Genomic DNA, 17,742 nt, shown 5'->3' with positions numbered 1-17,742 from the left:
CATTGGAATCCCTTATTTTGGCGGTTACAGTAACTGCATTACTCCTTATAGGGAGGTTTCCACCTATTCCTTTAACGGATGAGTGTGTAGGTTCACTGGAAACACTCGATTGTTTGGAATGGCTGTTATTTCCGTTTACTCCAAGAATGCCTGCGAAACACGAATCTCTGCCAACTCATCGTCCACTTCGGACTTCAAAATCCCACACAATCTGCTTTATAACTTCATCAAATCCGATCATCCATAGGGTCGCATCTCCACTGTTGATCTAGACCCTCCAGATCCTTCGGTCATCGCACATATCAGGCGGATAACTTGCTCGACTTTTACCCGTCTGATGTAAGCGGTTTTCTCCCTCTTCCGCAGGATGCGTGTCACTCATTGTGTGGCATTGGGCAAGACTCGATCTAAACCGCTTACCATTCGAAGCCCTTCCGATATCATGTCGGTCTCTGTGGAATCCCGCCTTGGACGGAACTGAAACACTTTCCATTGCATTTCATGATTTTTCGAGTCCGGGCGCATGTGGCTCTCCTTCTTCAAGGGGTTTGCCCTGCGATATGCGATTATTGATGTCGCTAATCGCATATCAGATTCCTCCCCCGTTGACTCAAGCCATCGCTGGCTTTGCTAATTCGTGACAATGTGCGTTACCATGGTCCGCCGCTCTGTGCGCTTGATCGACAACCCTCATTGATCCGCGCTGATCGTAGTTAACAACTGTCATGAGGATTCCTCTGATAAGCTTGATCTTCACAAGATTTTTTTAATCTTTGGCATAAATTATAGAGAGTTCATGAAGACTTAGAGAGTTTCAAGATCCATTTTGGATCATGCCTTCCCACTAAAATAACTTTGCTCCACCAAAAGACTGATATACTGGTTTGAGCAGTGAATGAGAGTAACAACACCCTCTTCTTTTAGCCTCCCTACACTTGCCATCGCATAGTGCCTCTGAACCAAAATCTCTAACCACTTCCCTTCTTGGATGGGTTGGTCATCTTGGGAAGAACTGTTTTCCTCCTTGACTTCATGCAGAACATCTGCTGTGAAGTTTAGAGAAGGTAGTTTGAACTTCTTTGCCTTGATCCTTGATCCAAGGTGGCTCAAATGAATGTGAAGTACATCTGCTCCACAAAACTTTCATTTGTACCTGTTTGAAAAGTTGCCAACAACAACTGTTAACAACAGCAAGCATACAGACAACGACTGGATGGACTAACTCCTGCTTCAACAAAGAAACATATTTCACATCTTGTGAACCCTTCCATGTCTTATATCTGCATTCAAATGATTGACTAGATAACAAGCCAATAAAACATGCCTTTACAACAAATGACTCTTCAAGTCAAGCATGTAGGAAAAAGACCTTTAGGACTCTTTTCCAAAAGATGAAACACTTCATCATTATCTCCATTTTGGAGACCAAGTTAACTTCTCCCAAGCCAACATCACATGCATCTCATGCTCATGCATGCATTCCATCTTTCAACTTTTGCTTAAGTACATTGTACTTTCGAAGCTGAAATGAACATACTATTGCAGCAATAAAGTGAGTTTCCTACTCAACTTCTTTCCATTTACCATTTTGGTAAGATCTTGCAACTTGCATTTATTCCACAAAGAAATGCAAACAGATGCATCAATAGACATGCAATCTTAATTGGATAAGAATTCTAACCATTTCTTACCAATCCATTTCAAAGGTCCCTCCTTTGTTTGCACGTCAACATCAATATGTGAATCATCCTGAAACACATCAATCATGGAATCTTTATTTCTGTCCCTGCCATTTTATTTTTCCACCTTCTCCTTTAGCTTTGGTGGAAGCAGTGCTAGATTCAAAGTCCAACACCTTTCAGCAAGATGCCCTTGCTTATGGTAGTAAGTGCAACACATGTGCATCCTTTTGACAACATGATTTGCCTTGTCCTAGGGACCTTTGGCTGCTTGCTTCCTTTCCTTCAAAAGTTTCCTGTATGTGGTCATCCTATTCCAACATATAGAAACATAATGGTTATCCAAACCACAAAAGGAACATGCAGTTCTTTTTCCATGCTTCACAAAATCAAAAGGAATGTGTTTAGAACCATATTTATACTTGCCTCTTTCACCTTTATTGCCTTCATGAGGAGGTGAAGAAAATGAAGAAGTGGCTCCCTTTGGAACACCATCACTTTCTTCAAGGCTGTCAGAGTTTCCACAACTCTCTAGTTCAAGTGTGTGCTTCTGAACACCTACATCCTGCAAATGATGTTTTGAGCTATTGCATTCCTCCTGAACACAATCCTCACACTTCTGAGGTTGAGGACGTGCAGTGAAACTCCTTTTTGGAACTGTTTCAGTGGCCTTCATGGTAGCTTTGGAACTCTCTCCATAAGACTATCCATAGCCAAGACCCAAATACTTAGGCCCTTCCTCAACCATTATTGGCTCAACAATACCTTGTGCATGTTTTCCCAATCCTTTTCCTTCATAGCCCATCTTGGACATTAGCTTGGAACCTATGCCTCTAGTATGTTTTTCAAAAGAACCGATATAAGAATTCTTAGAAGAATTTGAAGACAAACAGGAACAGTTTACCTCTTCTTCAAGCTGATACTTAGCCAAGGCTTCTTTGGCAACAAAGAGCTATGACTCCAACTCATGCATCCTTTTTAGGTTCATATTTGCAATATGAAGTTACCTCTCCATTTCCTGCAATTTGCCATAAAGAATCTGCTTCTCTTCCTCCATGGATTTCAACTACTCTCTAAGTATGTTTCTCTTCCTTCCATCCTCATACATTTCTCTCACCATATCCATCATGGTGGACAAGTCTTGCTTCATGTCTCCATCAAAGGAACTTGGGGAGTAAGAAGAATTTGAGAACTCACTTGTAGAAGTTGTCATTTTCAAAATGCACAAAAGAACTTCAAACAAGATTATTAAAGAGCTTATTCAGTAACCTCTTGCAACAACCTTTTGTGCTTCAAGGATTTTCCTGAGGTCCTTTGGGATAGAAGAATGCCTTCAACCCTTCTTCCTTCTTTTCCTTTCTGGACTGAGCTATCAATAGCTTTCCCTTCACCTTTGCAAACTCAAACAATAGTCAGTCTGCAGCCAAGCATACAATCAATGAGGCAATCAATCCTTGATTGTCCAAACACCTTTCAAACAAGCAATCTTTGCCCTATCAATCAAGCATTCTGATACAACCTTCTTTGAAGGTGGGGTTAATCAATCTTAAGCTCTGATACCACCTAATCTGAAAATGGGGCTCTTAGGCTTCTTGTCTAACTTACAAGAACCTCTCCCACTTCCAAAGCTTTAAATTTTCCCAAGTCTTAATGATTAACCAATGCGGAATTAAGAAATGCTTGAAAATATAGGTGTATGCTTGTATTTGTTTTTTACTGTTGAGTTCTTATGTTCATTTGCTTATGCTGATGTGAAACACAAATAATAGTAAATAAAGTAGTAATTCAACAAACCCATAAGATAACAATATAATATGGAGTTCACCCTGATATCTTGGGCTATGTCTCCTTGAGCTCTAATCAACTCGATTAGGCTCTCTAGGATTATGGCTTCAATTCTTTTACAAGTGCTACACTTAACTCCATTGGTTTATAGCTGAACCAATGGGCTTAGAATGCCATCTTACCCCTGGTTGTCCTTGTTCTGCAGACAAGTCTAGGCTTCTCTAGACTTGACTCCTTCTCCTGTCTTTGACACACCTCAAACAATCAGCCACAGCTCGATCATTCGATCTCCTGCTATGTTACAAACTTCACTGCAACCTCATGGCTCTTTAGAGGTCTATTAGAGCTCTCTGGCTCTACGGCTCTGCCTCTAACCTCTAGTGGCTCTGCCTATTACAATGAGCTTAATTTGAGTCTGACACAATAGATACAATCAGTAGGACTGTACTTGGATCTCCCAAGTCTCCCTAGAGTAAAAAAACTCTCCTGCTCTGTTGACTATAATGGTATGAGTCCAATCTGAGACTCAATACCTGACAGGCAATGCAGAGGAGTTCACTTGAACCTCTCAAGTTTTCTCTGGAGTACCTAGACTCTTTGACTCTCTCTATCTCTATCTTAACCCTAGTTCACTTGTTGCCTTTGCTTCTTCAGGTTAGCTCGGCTCTGGTTTCTCTGCTTCCAGGTCTGCTTACTACTTCCTGGGCTGCCCCTTCAACTCTCTGTTAGTTTGTGGCTTTAAAGCCAATCTGCTACCTAACTGTTCATTTCTGCTTCTCGGCTTTCTGGTTCCCCGCCTCTATCCATTCGAATCCCTTCTTTTAGCAATTACAGTAGCTGCATAATGACTTATAGGGAGGTGGCCACCTATTCCTTTAATGGATGAGCATGTCAGGTTCACCATAAACACTTGATCGTTTGGAATGGCCATTATTTCTGTTTACTCCAAGAATGCCCGTGAAACAAGAATCTCTGCCAACTCATCGTCCATGTTGGACTTCAAAATCCCGCATAATCTGCTTTATAACTTCGTCAAATCTGGCCATCCATTGGGTCACATCTCCATTGTTGATCTGGACCCTCTAGATCCTACAGTCATCGCACATATCGGGCAAATAACTTGCTCGACGTTTACCCGTCCGATGTGAGCGGTTTTCTCCCTCTTCTGCTAGACACATGTCACTCGTTGTGTGGCATCAGGCGAGACTCAGTCTAAACTGCTTACTGTTCGAAGCCCTTCCGATATCCTGCGAGTCTTTGTGGAATCCCGCCTCAAACGAACCGAAACACTTTCCGTTGCATTTCACGATTCACGCATGTGGCTCTCCTTCGAGGGGTTTGCCCTGCGATAAGCGATTAGCGATGTCGCTAATTTCATATCAGATTTCTCCCCCGTTGACTCAAACCATCACTGACTTTGCTAATTCATGACAATGCATGTTACCATGGTTCTCCACTCTGTGCGCTTGATCGATGGCCCTCGTTGATCTGCGCTAATCGCAATTAGCAACTGTCATGAGGATTCCTCTGATAAGCTTGATCTTCATAAGATTTTTTTTAATCTTTGGCATAAATTGTAGAGAGTTCATGAAGAATTAGAGAGTTTTAGGATCCATTTTGGATCAGCAACTCAACCTAAGATGTGACAGGGCTCCAGAGCATTTGTCCAACCAAGGCTCTTGGAACTAGTAACTCAACCCAGGCTAAGGAAACATGAGAACCAACCAAAACAAAACAATGAAACAAGCCCACAAACTCCATGGCTATCTAGGAATGACAAGGCGAGGTAATCCACTATCAATCCATGCAATCCTCTGCGACAGTGACAACTCATGACCAAATATCCACATGCATATGCCATGTATGTCAAAACTAGTGAGGAAAACATACATGAAATTCGGTACTTGCAATAAAATCCCACTGTAGCTATTGATCTCGATGCCTTATTGTGCTTTCCTACACTTCCTCTACCTTCTTACTCCAAGTATGCAACACCCTCCTAGAGTACTCCAAGAAAACTGCAAGTCTCCAAGGGTATGAGAGAGAGAGAATAATGAGAGAGCTCTAAAACTGAACTGACAAAAGGCTAGCAAAAGCTTTCCAGCTAATCCTCAAAATCCTCTTTATGTATGAGGCCTTTGTTTTCTTTATTTTCCATTATTTTCCTTCATTTTACTCCTCACATGCAACCTTTGACCTTTCACCTCCCTTTTCTCCTAATGTCCATTATTTTCATAAACAATTATTCCAAAAATGCCATTTTTCCTTTCCAAAGCCTTAGCCATTGGCTTTGCCAATTTCCTTAGCCATAAACAATCACAAGTGATCCCCATCACTAGGATTTTTCCCAACATTCAACTTGGAATAAGTGTCCCATCAACTGTGGTTATTATTTTTCCTTTATTAACTTTTATTACATGGAATTTTTACGAGGGCTGTTACATAGGCGCTACATTACCACCCACTACTGGGACTCCTACTCCAAACGGTCTGAGGTCTTGTTGGAAATTCTTACTAGGGAGATCCCCTGAATGTTGGTGGGTCCAAAACCATCAACATTGTCTTAACACCGCATCCATATGTTCTACATTTAGGTTTTCAACAAATGCACACAAGGTTTCTATATTCCTTTGAGCAGAGATATCATCCTCTCGAGAAAATATTAGGAGGAGTATAAGATAATATCGTAGCAAGTCAAGTGGAACATATTTATTAAACATAAGAAAGGGAAAACCATGTTTTTCAAGGGAGGTGGTAGAAGTTTCATTACAAGGCCTTGTTGAGGGGTTGTATGAATTTAGGCTAGTTGGGGCTAAGGTGGACAACTAGTGATGCTCTGAGTTGGGCTTCTTATGAAGATATCTTTGACTTATTCAATTTCTGGGACGTTTTGGAATGTGAAGAGAGGAGTACTGGAAGAAGCCTCCTTATCTCTAACACCTGAGGAAAACGAGCTAAACAATTAGCAACGTTCTTCTCAATACTCTAAGACTATGACAGAGGTCTCATCGTGGTTTATTTCAGCCTTCTAAGAGATAGAGGTTGACACTTCAAGAAAGGAGATCGTAGGATCTAGAGTGATAGGAGTTATTTATTTCCAAACCCTCTTGGATATAATTTTTACAGGGTAAAAAACTGGGGGAGTTTTCTATTGAGAAGTGTCAGACTGAGTATGGGGTCTCTTGAAAGCTAGGGTGATCAAACAGGGATTTAGACAGTGGAGTCACCAAGGTGAGAAATCTTCAACCCACACCGCCTCTTACTCACCTGACTGATGGGTGTACAAGTTCCATACCCAGGGAAAATGTTATGATTCGTCCTCGATAATGGCGATAGAAGATGTTGTAGCTCCTAGAGACAAACCCTAGGTTGAGGAGTGAATAGTGCCTAGGACATCTTAATGAGTGTTTACAGGATTTTTTGGAATATTTCAGTTACACTCAATATTAAACATATTTTTGAAAAGGATCGGTTCAAAATATTCTTTAGGAAGAGAAATGCAAATCTAGAAGCAAAATAAAACTCATAGAAGAATTAAATTACACTTTCGATGGCTATCATTACTTGAGTATGAATATCATTAGTCATTGTAGCATATGGAAGAGAATAGTTTTATAGAATTTAAAACAAATACATAGGGATTAATTCAGAATCCTATGTATCATACTTCAACATGAAATAGGTGAAAATAACACCAAATGAGATGCTAGATTACATGGAGCACATATGAAGGATGTTAAATTTTAATAGTCATAGGCATCTTAGATCAACATTAGACATTGATGAATCTATGATTTCATAAAAACACATACAAAAACTACTATTAAATGTAATCTGAAATGAAGAATGGAGATAAATGGATACGAAAAGGGATAATACATACTACAACCTCATGTGAGCCATAATCACCAAAAAAATTCATTAATCTTCAAATGGGGCATACACTACATTCACAATTGTAGAGCTTCCCTCTTGAAACAAAATTCAGAACCCTTAATAATGAATCATAAACTTTTATTAGGGCCTCATGATGAGAACACCTTACAAAATACTCCTTATTGATTTCCCAGTGATTCATCATAACAAAAATATGTGAGCGTGCTAGTAGCACAACTGTATTAGCTAAACACTAACTAACTAGAGTTCATTACTGGAAATAAAATATTTATAGAAACATAAACAATAAAGTGTCATGATTAAAATGATCATAAATATCTTCAGTCATGGTAAACCAATTGAGGAGGAAGAGTCATTGGATCAATGTTCTGGAGTAGTGGAGGGTTGATAAATTGATCACATCTCTGCCACAACACTGTTCTTGGTAGAGGAGCATGAAACAACACTTGATAGGAAATATTAAGATTTGTGAGCCCTATGTAATTCAGCTTGAGGGTGATAAAGTCTTCACCAAACCCATCAGTTGGAACTCTCTCCTCAAATAGATGACCAAAGTTTTACCCTTCAAGGTGTCAGTCTTCTATTGGGAGGAATCAACCCTACTCTTTGCCTCTACCAGCATATGAATGTATTGATCCTAAGGGATTAACACTTCTACAAGGTCTCACCAACTAGGAAATCTTGCTCGAACCCTCTTCTCAAACTATGAATTGAAGGCAACTGCATCATTCAGTACTACCTCCTAGCATTCTTCGACTTTAACTCTGGCTTCTTCTTTTTGGACTACTTTAGACATCTCTATGATTGTAGGCACCCGATCCACCACATATATGGCCCTCAACTCACTGAGTAGATTTTCATTAACATACTGGAAGAATTTCTTAGTAGGCAAAGAATTCTTTTCACACTCTTCCTTGGTACACAAGATGAACTCGTAGTCTTTCATCACAATATTTTTCTCAACCATTCGAGTCATGTGCTCCCAGTGATTCTTCATATCTTCTATTATTTCATCCCATATAAACTGCTTTTACTAGAGGAGGGACATGTTTCCTTTCAATATTTCTTTGATCATAGTGATCTCTTTATTATATTCCTAAAAATTATGAGCAATCAATTCTACATTAGTCTTAGCAGTCTCAAGTTGTTTCTCCTTTTGTGCAAGGACCCGATGGGCATTTTCCAAATCCATCTATACCTTCTTGAGATCCCACTCTGAGATTTGTAGCTTGGTGAGGGTCTTGGTAAGATTCTCTGTAGGGTTTTGATGGTTCTATGACACAATCATGACACAAATGTGGGATTCTATATTCTAGTGATGCTTTACTACTTTCTTATTGAGAACGACCACCTCATTGTTCTTCTCAATTATCTCCTTGGCTAGGATCTCTTTCTCTTCCTCCACCTGTGCTAGTTCTTTGGATTTCACATGTTCACTAGCGGGCATCTTTAACTTATTCCTCAACTCCTGAATATCATCCCGTGAGAAGGGTATCAAAAGAGGCCTTGTCTTTTGGGTTCACTCCCAGCTTCACAATTAGTTCTTTGAAGCTCTCATTCTACATATGTAGAGCTCTAGAATTAGATCTCTCTTGTTTCAACTTTGTTGCAACCTTCTCCAACAACTTTTTATCCTTGACTATGGTCATTGCATCCCTGTTTAACTCACTATATAACATTTCCCGCACCTGCCTGTGGAAATTGATCTTGTTTGGTAGGGGGACACTTATGAGGTCCAGAGACACATCCAAATCCTTGAACTGTGAACTTGAAGGTAGTGACTATGCCAAAGGGTGGTGCAGTGAGAATTTCATTTGGTTCCTTTCAAGGTCCATAGCAACAAGGAGTCTAGTCTGATATGAGACCAAATGTGATCCCATTTGTTTCTACATCTATTCCATAATATTATTATTTCTTTCCTCAATTGATTTCCCTGCAGGCCAAATGGGTTACGTCTTATTTTCACCCCTTGTAGAACTCATAATGGCTACCTCTAAATATGATGAGGAAAAAAATTTCAGTGGATCTTCTAAAGTTACCTGGAAGCCTAGTTGGTCTGGTTTTATCTCCACCAACCTAGTTTCAATTTCCTCTTCCTCTTCCTCCTGAGTTTTGGCTTTCTTGTTGGTCTGAATGTCCTCCATCTCCACATTCTCAGTTTCATCCATCATCCTTTTATGTGCCTTATATTTTGTTTTTGGAGTCTTAATATCCATGTTTGTGTTAATGGGCCATGAATCAAGGTTAGCCTTCCATTCAATCTCAGGCCTAAATTCATGATCATAAGTTGAAGCATTAATTTTCTTTCTCCTTTTGCAATAACACCATGAGCGTCATAATGCCATACATCCCCCATCTCAAAAGTAATTTATTTTAGTAGCTCTTGATCTACCTAAAAGGCATGTTTGGTGTTGAAAATGAAAGGACCTATAGGTTTACACAATTTGAACATATAATCCTTTTTGGCAAGGACAAAATGAGCTAGGTCCAAATTCAAGATATTTTTAATGAATTCCAAGGCAAACATTCTCATTGACATGAATAGAGGCAGGAAATAAGGAAGAAGCTCACACCCATAAACCTTAATATCTGTGTATTCCTCAAACAAATACCAGTAAACCACCTTGGTATCTTTACTAATTTGGAGGATCTCTTTCTGTTGGGGTAGGATCCTTGGGGGGAGATATTATGAATAATTTTGTAAGCAATGGGCATGTAAGATGATATAAATTGGGATTAGCCCTCATTGTTTGGTTTTCACCTAACAACAATGTCCTAGTCAAATACTGACTTCCTCTACTTGTTTGGGGCCATCAAACTGAGACCTAGGCACTCAAATTCATTAACATGAGTGTATAGGAATAGGTAAAACATTAAGGAATAATATCTGAAAAATGAAATGGTAGAAAAGTGTTGCAGCTGGAACTTGATGCTAAACCAAGAAAGAAGGTATGTCAAAAAGATGACCTGCCTGCATCATCTATTTCAAAAAACCTACAATGGCCTTTATGGAAATGTTGGCATCATCTTCTCCAAACATATGGGAAATTATAGTAAGAATAGGTTGCACTGCTTCTATGAAAATGGACATTGGGATAGTTTCAGTAATGGGCAAGGCTTGCTGACCAGGGTCTAGAATCATTTACATGAAGACATGTTGTTCCCGAGCTGAGAGGGAGGCATAGCTATAGAATATAGCGACCTTACTGAATTTTTCTCATGTAGGAGAAGTGGGGTACAATAAATCCTTCTGGATAAGTTTAGGGGTCACCTCTAGGATTTTGCCTCTAGTGGAAGAAATGAAATAGTTCTTCTTCTCGATGTAAGATTTTGCCATCCAGAAGATAAACTCAAGGAAATGATACAAAGCAGGCGTAATTTGATAGTAAAGGCCCGAGTCAACGAGTCTAAAATGGTCTTCCCCCCTGACATGGTGTCCATATAGGTCAAACCAAAGTTCTGACAATTGATCAAGATAGGAGGGGTCGAAAATTTGAGCCTTTGTGTCCATTAGTGGCTCAATGTTGGACGAGGGTTTGACTTCTTGGGCTTTGGGTGTCTTTGGAGTTGGTTTATTCATTTTCAACATAGATACAAACAAGATGCAGGCAAGGAGACTGATAGGTTACTTAGTTGACTGGGTGGGAGCTGGAGAATGACGTTGGTGGGAGCCTTGGATTTTTCCAAGGGTTGAACATCAATGCAGAAAAAATGAACAACTGGAGCGAAATACAATTTTAATTCAAACGGTTGTAGTGGGAGGGATCTTTATAAGCAGATGGGCAACAAATTTCTGACGTCAGATGATTTCACGGGGAGGACACGTGGTGGACGATGATTAGGGAGGTGACCTGTGGATGAGAGAAGGGGGGCATTTAACATTTATCTGTGATGTTTGCTTATTTATGGTATCCGTAGATCCATCTCAAGGTGTGTGGTACCCACCTCTCTCCGGCGGGTGAATTGTTGGGGATTTGGATCAAGACAAGACCCCCCCAGAATTAATCTAAGTCGTCGATCTATAGATTCGACCCCATTTAATTTTCCACTCTGGAGGGTACCACTCATTTATTTTTCATGCAAGTTACCCCCCGAAAGTATCTCCAAGGGCCGGTTGGGCAGACATGAATTATTATTTTCCCTTAAACCTACTCGATCATTAGCCCCAAGTTTGTTCCTTTGCTATTTTCTCTTATCAAACCACTCTGCACGCTTAGTGAAGGAGTATATCCCTGTGAACTCTCACACTAGAGGTTCCTGGTGTGTCACTAGGACCCATAAGTTCCCACATGATCCATTGATCTATTTTTTAGCAAAATATTCTTAAGACAACCCTCTTCACACACACACACACACACAAATTTAGGGTATACAACAACAGGGTTCATATTTCTAGGGTATATAGTCATTCATAGAGTTTATAATATTAATCCTAGGGTTTAATATAAATCCCTTGGGTTTATAATCATGCTCAACCATTATCAACCATCGTCAACCATGGTCCAATGTAACATTGTGACAAAGATTGTCTCAATATGAAAATCAACCATGGTCCAATGTCACATTGTGACAACGATGGCCTCAATATGAAAATAAATTATAGTCCACCATGGTTAATCATGGTCAATCATTGTCAATCATGTTAAATCACGGTCAAGTTTAAAATCAACTATGGTCATTTATGGTGAACCATGGTTAATTGTAGTCCATCGTCACATTTGTGATAAGGATTGTCTCAATATGAAAATCAACAATGGTCAACTATCATCAACCATGGTAAACCATGGTCAATCATGGTCAACCATGGTCAAACATTATCCAACGTTTCATTGTGACAAAGATTGTCTCAAATGAAAATCAACCATCGCAAATCATGGTCAACAGTCTTGGTCACATTATAACAAAGATTGTCTCATGGTATAATGTGACATTGTGACAACCATGGTCAACCATGTTTCAAAGTCGCATTGTGACAAAGATTCTCTCAATGTGAAAATCAATCATGGCCAACCATGGTCCAACATCACATTGTGATAACGATTGTCTAAATCTGAAAATCAACCATGTTCAACCATATTTGTGTTAGGGTTTATAATATTTATCTTAGGGTTTATATACCTTGGGTTTAAAATTTTAATCCCTTGGGTTTATTAATGCATTGGGTTTATAATATCAATCGCTCGGGTTTATTAATCTAAGGGTTTATATTCCTAGGGTATAATATTATTGATAGGGTTTAGAATATTAATTCTAGGGTTTAAAATAGATCCCTTGGGTTTATAATCTATTGCGTTTATAATATAAATTCCTTGGGTTTATTAATAGCATTGTGACAAAGATTGTTTTGATATGAAAATGAATCACAACTAATCATGGTCAACCATGGTCAAATGTCACATTGTGACAAGGATTGTCTCAATATGAAAATAAACCATGGTCAACCAAGTTTATTTTAGGGTTTATAATACTTATGCTAAGGTTTATATACCTTGTGTTTATAATATTAATCCCTTGGATTTAATATTATTCCCTTGGGTTTATAATCTCTTTGGATTTTACTATTAATCCCTTGGGTATATTATTCCGTTAGGTATATAATATCAATCCCTTGGTTTTATTAAACTAAGGGTTCCTATTCCTAGGGTATAATATTATTCATAGGGTTTATAATATTAATCCTAGGGTTTAATATCAATCCCATGGGTTTAAAATCATGGTCAACCATGGTCCAACGTCACATTGTGAAAAATATTGTCTCATTATGAAAATCATCCATGGTCAACTATTTTCAACCATCATCAATCATGGTCAATCATGGTCATCCATGGTTCAACATCACACTGTGACAAAGATTCTCTCAATATGAAAATCAACCATGGCCAACAACAGTCCAACGTCTCATTATGACAAAGATTGTCTCAATATGAAAATCAACCACAGTTATTCATGGTCAACCATGGTTAATAATCATTATCACATTGTGACAAATATTGTCTCAATATGAAAATCAACCATGGTCAAACTTGGTCAACCATCGCCGAACATTGCATTGTGATAAAGATTGTCTCAATATGGAAATCAATCATGGCCAACCATGGTTCAAAGTCGCATTGTGACAATGATTGTGTCAATATGAAAATCAACCATGGTCAACCTTGTTTATTTTAGAGTTTATAACAATTATCTTAGAGTTTATATACCTTGGGTTTATAATATTAGTTCCTTGGTTTAATATTATTCCTTTGGGTTTTTAGTATTAATCACTTGGGTTTATTAGTCCATTCAATTTATAATATCAATCCCTTTAGTTTATTAATCTAGGGGTTCATATTCCTAATAAAAATTATTAATTATTTTTATAATTATACTTAAATAATAATTATTAGTAGCACAATCAAATTTAATTAATTAAATATGGTTGATATATGCCAATATGCATCATGTTAATACTTAATATGAATATTGATAAATATTAAAAATCAATAATAATATAATATTATGAAAATAATATCAACCACATGTATATTAATTAAATCAAATTAATAATAAATCAATATTAAAAATATATATTTACTATATAATGTAAATTAATGAAAAAAATAATAACAATAATACAAAATAAATATTTTATAATAAAATAAAAATATTTTCCCTAACATCTACCATACTTCCAATCTTCTTGACTTATTAAGTCAGTCCAACTATGGCGATTTTGGTGCACTTCTTTCCCTTCTTTTGACCATAGAAACAAGATTTTTAAGAATCAAAATCAGATTCTTTTTCTTTTGTTGAGGTCTAATATACCACATCATAATGTATAAAATATTTTTTAGAAAAAATTACATTGAAGATTTTGGTCGACGCGTTTCGAACCAACAAGTGTGGTTCATCTTCAAGACACGATTCATGGATCACAAAAGCTTGAATTCGAATACCACGTCAATCTTAGAGGACGTTAACCACCACCACCATCATCATTAATATAAATATTATTTAAATAAGTAATAATTATATTTAAAATAAAAATTATATGAATAAATGATAGCAATATTTAAAGAATAATAATATATAATAAATAATGAAAATAATAATCATAATAACATACAATAATAAATTAATGATAATAATAATAAAGTAAATTAATTATAATAACATAAATTAATGATATAATGTTGATTAATTATTAAAACAACAATAATAATTTAATAATGATAATAATAATAAAATAAAAAAATTTATTTTATAATAAATAAAATTGTTTTATTTAAATATTATTAAATAAATAATAATTATATTAATAATAATATAATTAATAATAACTAATAATGTATATATATATATATATATATATATATATATATATATATATATATAAGTAAGATTAATCTATTAATATAGTACAAAAATTACAACGAGGTCTAGCCTCCAAAGTATTGAGCAGCAACCATCACAAAATAATTCAGTTTAGCTGTGACTGCCCCAACAGAGGGGAAACCAGTCTAGGGTGTCCAAAAGTACTGAGCAACAACCATCACAAAATAATTCAGTTTAGCAGTGACTGCCCCAACAGAGGGGAAACCAGTCCAGGAAATCCAAAAACCCCATAGGGGTTGACAGTTTTGACCAGAAACAAAATGACAATTCAGACAGTGCATTGATCTAATTAAAAAACATGAAATTAACCGAAAACTCCTAGTCAGCATGAGCATCATCGACCTGGCAAGAGAAGCGCCACCTGGCAGCCACGTGTCAGGGCTAAAGGTTGTCCGGTGCTGGCTCCTCTTCAATCCTGCATGCGTATTTGTACCAGTCATCCTCTTCAGCTGACGTGTCCGCTCCCTGAGTTGGATGGGCCCTTTCAACGCTCCCGGATTCCGCATGCAGGCTGGACGTGTCGCCTCGTTGGCTGCCAGAAGCCTGAGTGTCGCCAAGCATGTTGCCTACAGCTTGTTGACTACCAACCGATGCTTTGCCATGCAGTGTGGCTCTATCAACATCGGGATGCATTTCGCTTGGGCTGCAAACTCCTCTGGCGCTTGGAGCCCCCTATTCAGCTCTTCTCTGTGTGCACCTAGAGGTGCCGACTGGTCCAGGTCTTCGGTGAAAGTAATTGTGACCGTAGCAATGATGACGGGTCAGTTCAGAGTGCTACAAAAACAAAATTGAGTGGTATGGGGCACTGGATGCAGGGGGAGGGGGAAATTAGCTACGTGAAGTACAGCGTCCCATCGTTCGGAATCGTGGAAACGGGTTCTACCCCTTCCGCTTCGGGTGTCTAGATATCGACCAGGGAAAGAGCCAAGAGGGTCAGGGTTGTCTGCTGAAGAATCAGGGGAAGTCAAAGTAGGGCTGGGAGTTGCAGGAGGACGGATGCTTCTACCTCGCGTGCCTCCCCTCTTTCTTCTCATTCTATGACGAACCATGGCGGGATTGAAGGGACGATTAGTAGTCGGAGAGGTGGTGGAGTAATTGTGCAGAGGATGGACCGGGGAGGGCTGAGCCAGAGCTAGGTTGCAGAGCCTAGTTTGTGAATAATGAAATCCATTACCCAGGTCAATGCAGCAAAGCAACCAGCAGCGACAGCCTGTGATAGTGCGAGAGCATGGCTCAGAGGCTTGCAGGGGGTAGACACAGTGGAGCAAGGGGGGAGGAATACCATAATTCTCTGCATACTCCATTGCTATGAAGGAGGTGGAGCGGTCTCGGCCTTGGGGCTCATTTAATGGCACCTGCAAGGTGTTTTGAATGTGCCTCAAGTGGGCTTGGGGAAGGACGCAGGTGGCCATTTGGCCAGCCCATCCGCCGCCCTTCCGTCTTGTCAATTTAATTAGCCAGATAATCACCCGCATCCGGGTTATATTAATAATATTATTAATCACAAAAATATATATTATTAATTCGCTGATATGAATATAATCCGTTTCTATGTAAACATGATATAATGACAGCTGTACAAATTGTACACGTTATTTTTAGACATTTTTTTCAAATTTATATTTTTTAAATTATTTTTTTGTAAATTAAAAAATAAAACCCATAAAAATTGTCTATTCAATACTTTACAACAATGAAAAAATAGAATTTTTGAATTTAATTACAAACCATTTGTGTTTATGGTACATAGTAATTAATATATAATGTTATTTTTCAAATTATTTATATTTATTGTACATAGTAATTAGTGATATAGTACATAGTAATTAATAATAGAGTACACAAAAGTCAATTCTTGCCATCATTACACAATAAGAGGGAAGACATTTCAACCAATCATATTTGAGATAAATAGAAATAAATTTTATTTAAAAATAATAAATTTAATTTCATAATGTTAAACTTTAGATAGATTTAAAAAAAAAATTAGTCAAAGAAAAACTAATAGCAAGTCAATGAAAAATTGAATACCTTATATCCTGCGAGTGACAAGTATAATAAGAGAATTACAAACCCAAAGCTCAGACCTAAATATATCGGAAATTTTGGCAATCTCCTCGATTTGGATGCACAATTTCAATCTAATTCATAAGACAAGAAAGAAAGATTATATGCAAGTGTTCATCTTGTGGGCATGGAAAATTCCATTAAAGCTATGACTGATTTAATATTGGAGGAGGAAGGCTCTTGAGTAATTTCCATTGTGGGCATGGGAGGGCAGGGAGAAACTCTTCTCCTTCAAAGTGTTTTTAAGGAAGAGAGATTTTCGATGTTTATAGGTAGAAATTTGTTCTTACCGTTTTATTTATACATGATGCTCGTTGGTTGGAAAGAAAGGCGTTGTAATAAGGATAATTGTGGCCATGGTTACGCTCAACTCATCACAGTTTACATCAATGGTTTTTAGACCAGTAATCAATATACGTTAATGATTAAAAACCAGTAATAACATGTTAATGGCCTCTGCCTACATTTATGGAGAAATATTCCTGCCTATGTTCTGACGACGCGAACATATACATTTTATATGAAATATTATTTTAACCTTTGCTCTGAGCTTACATTTTATGTCTTCCCGTTCCATTCCCTGTATCAATTTCAATGTTTGGAAATGTTTGTTATGATCGTCTTGATGTTTAAAAAACCCAACCCAGATGATTCCCAATGAATTTAGAACTTAGTTTTAGTTATCGAATTGCCAAAGAGAAGATTGAGATGAATTGTTCATATGTATGTGTAAGAGGTTTTATATAGTTAATCCTTGCGATTAATACCTAATGTTTACTCGTTATTATTTTGATGTTTCTAAAAGTTTATTTTTGGATAGCTAGATTGTAATTTCGTGCATAAAGAAATTCAGCAACTGAAAACTTGAAACTGACTCCTTGATGATGGAGTTATCTGAAAATAACAACTCGAAACTGTTACGTATCAATGCATTCACTGC

Source organism: Pinus tabuliformis, chromosome 6 (genome assembly GCF_031772625.1).
Source record: "Pinus tabuliformis cultivar Carrire ecotype Pingquan chromosome 6, CPIR1, whole genome shotgun sequence".
Lineage (NCBI taxonomy): Eukaryota > Viridiplantae > Streptophyta > Pinopsida > Pinales > Pinaceae > Pinus > Pinus tabuliformis.
Note: the sequence above shows the minus strand (reverse complement) of the source record.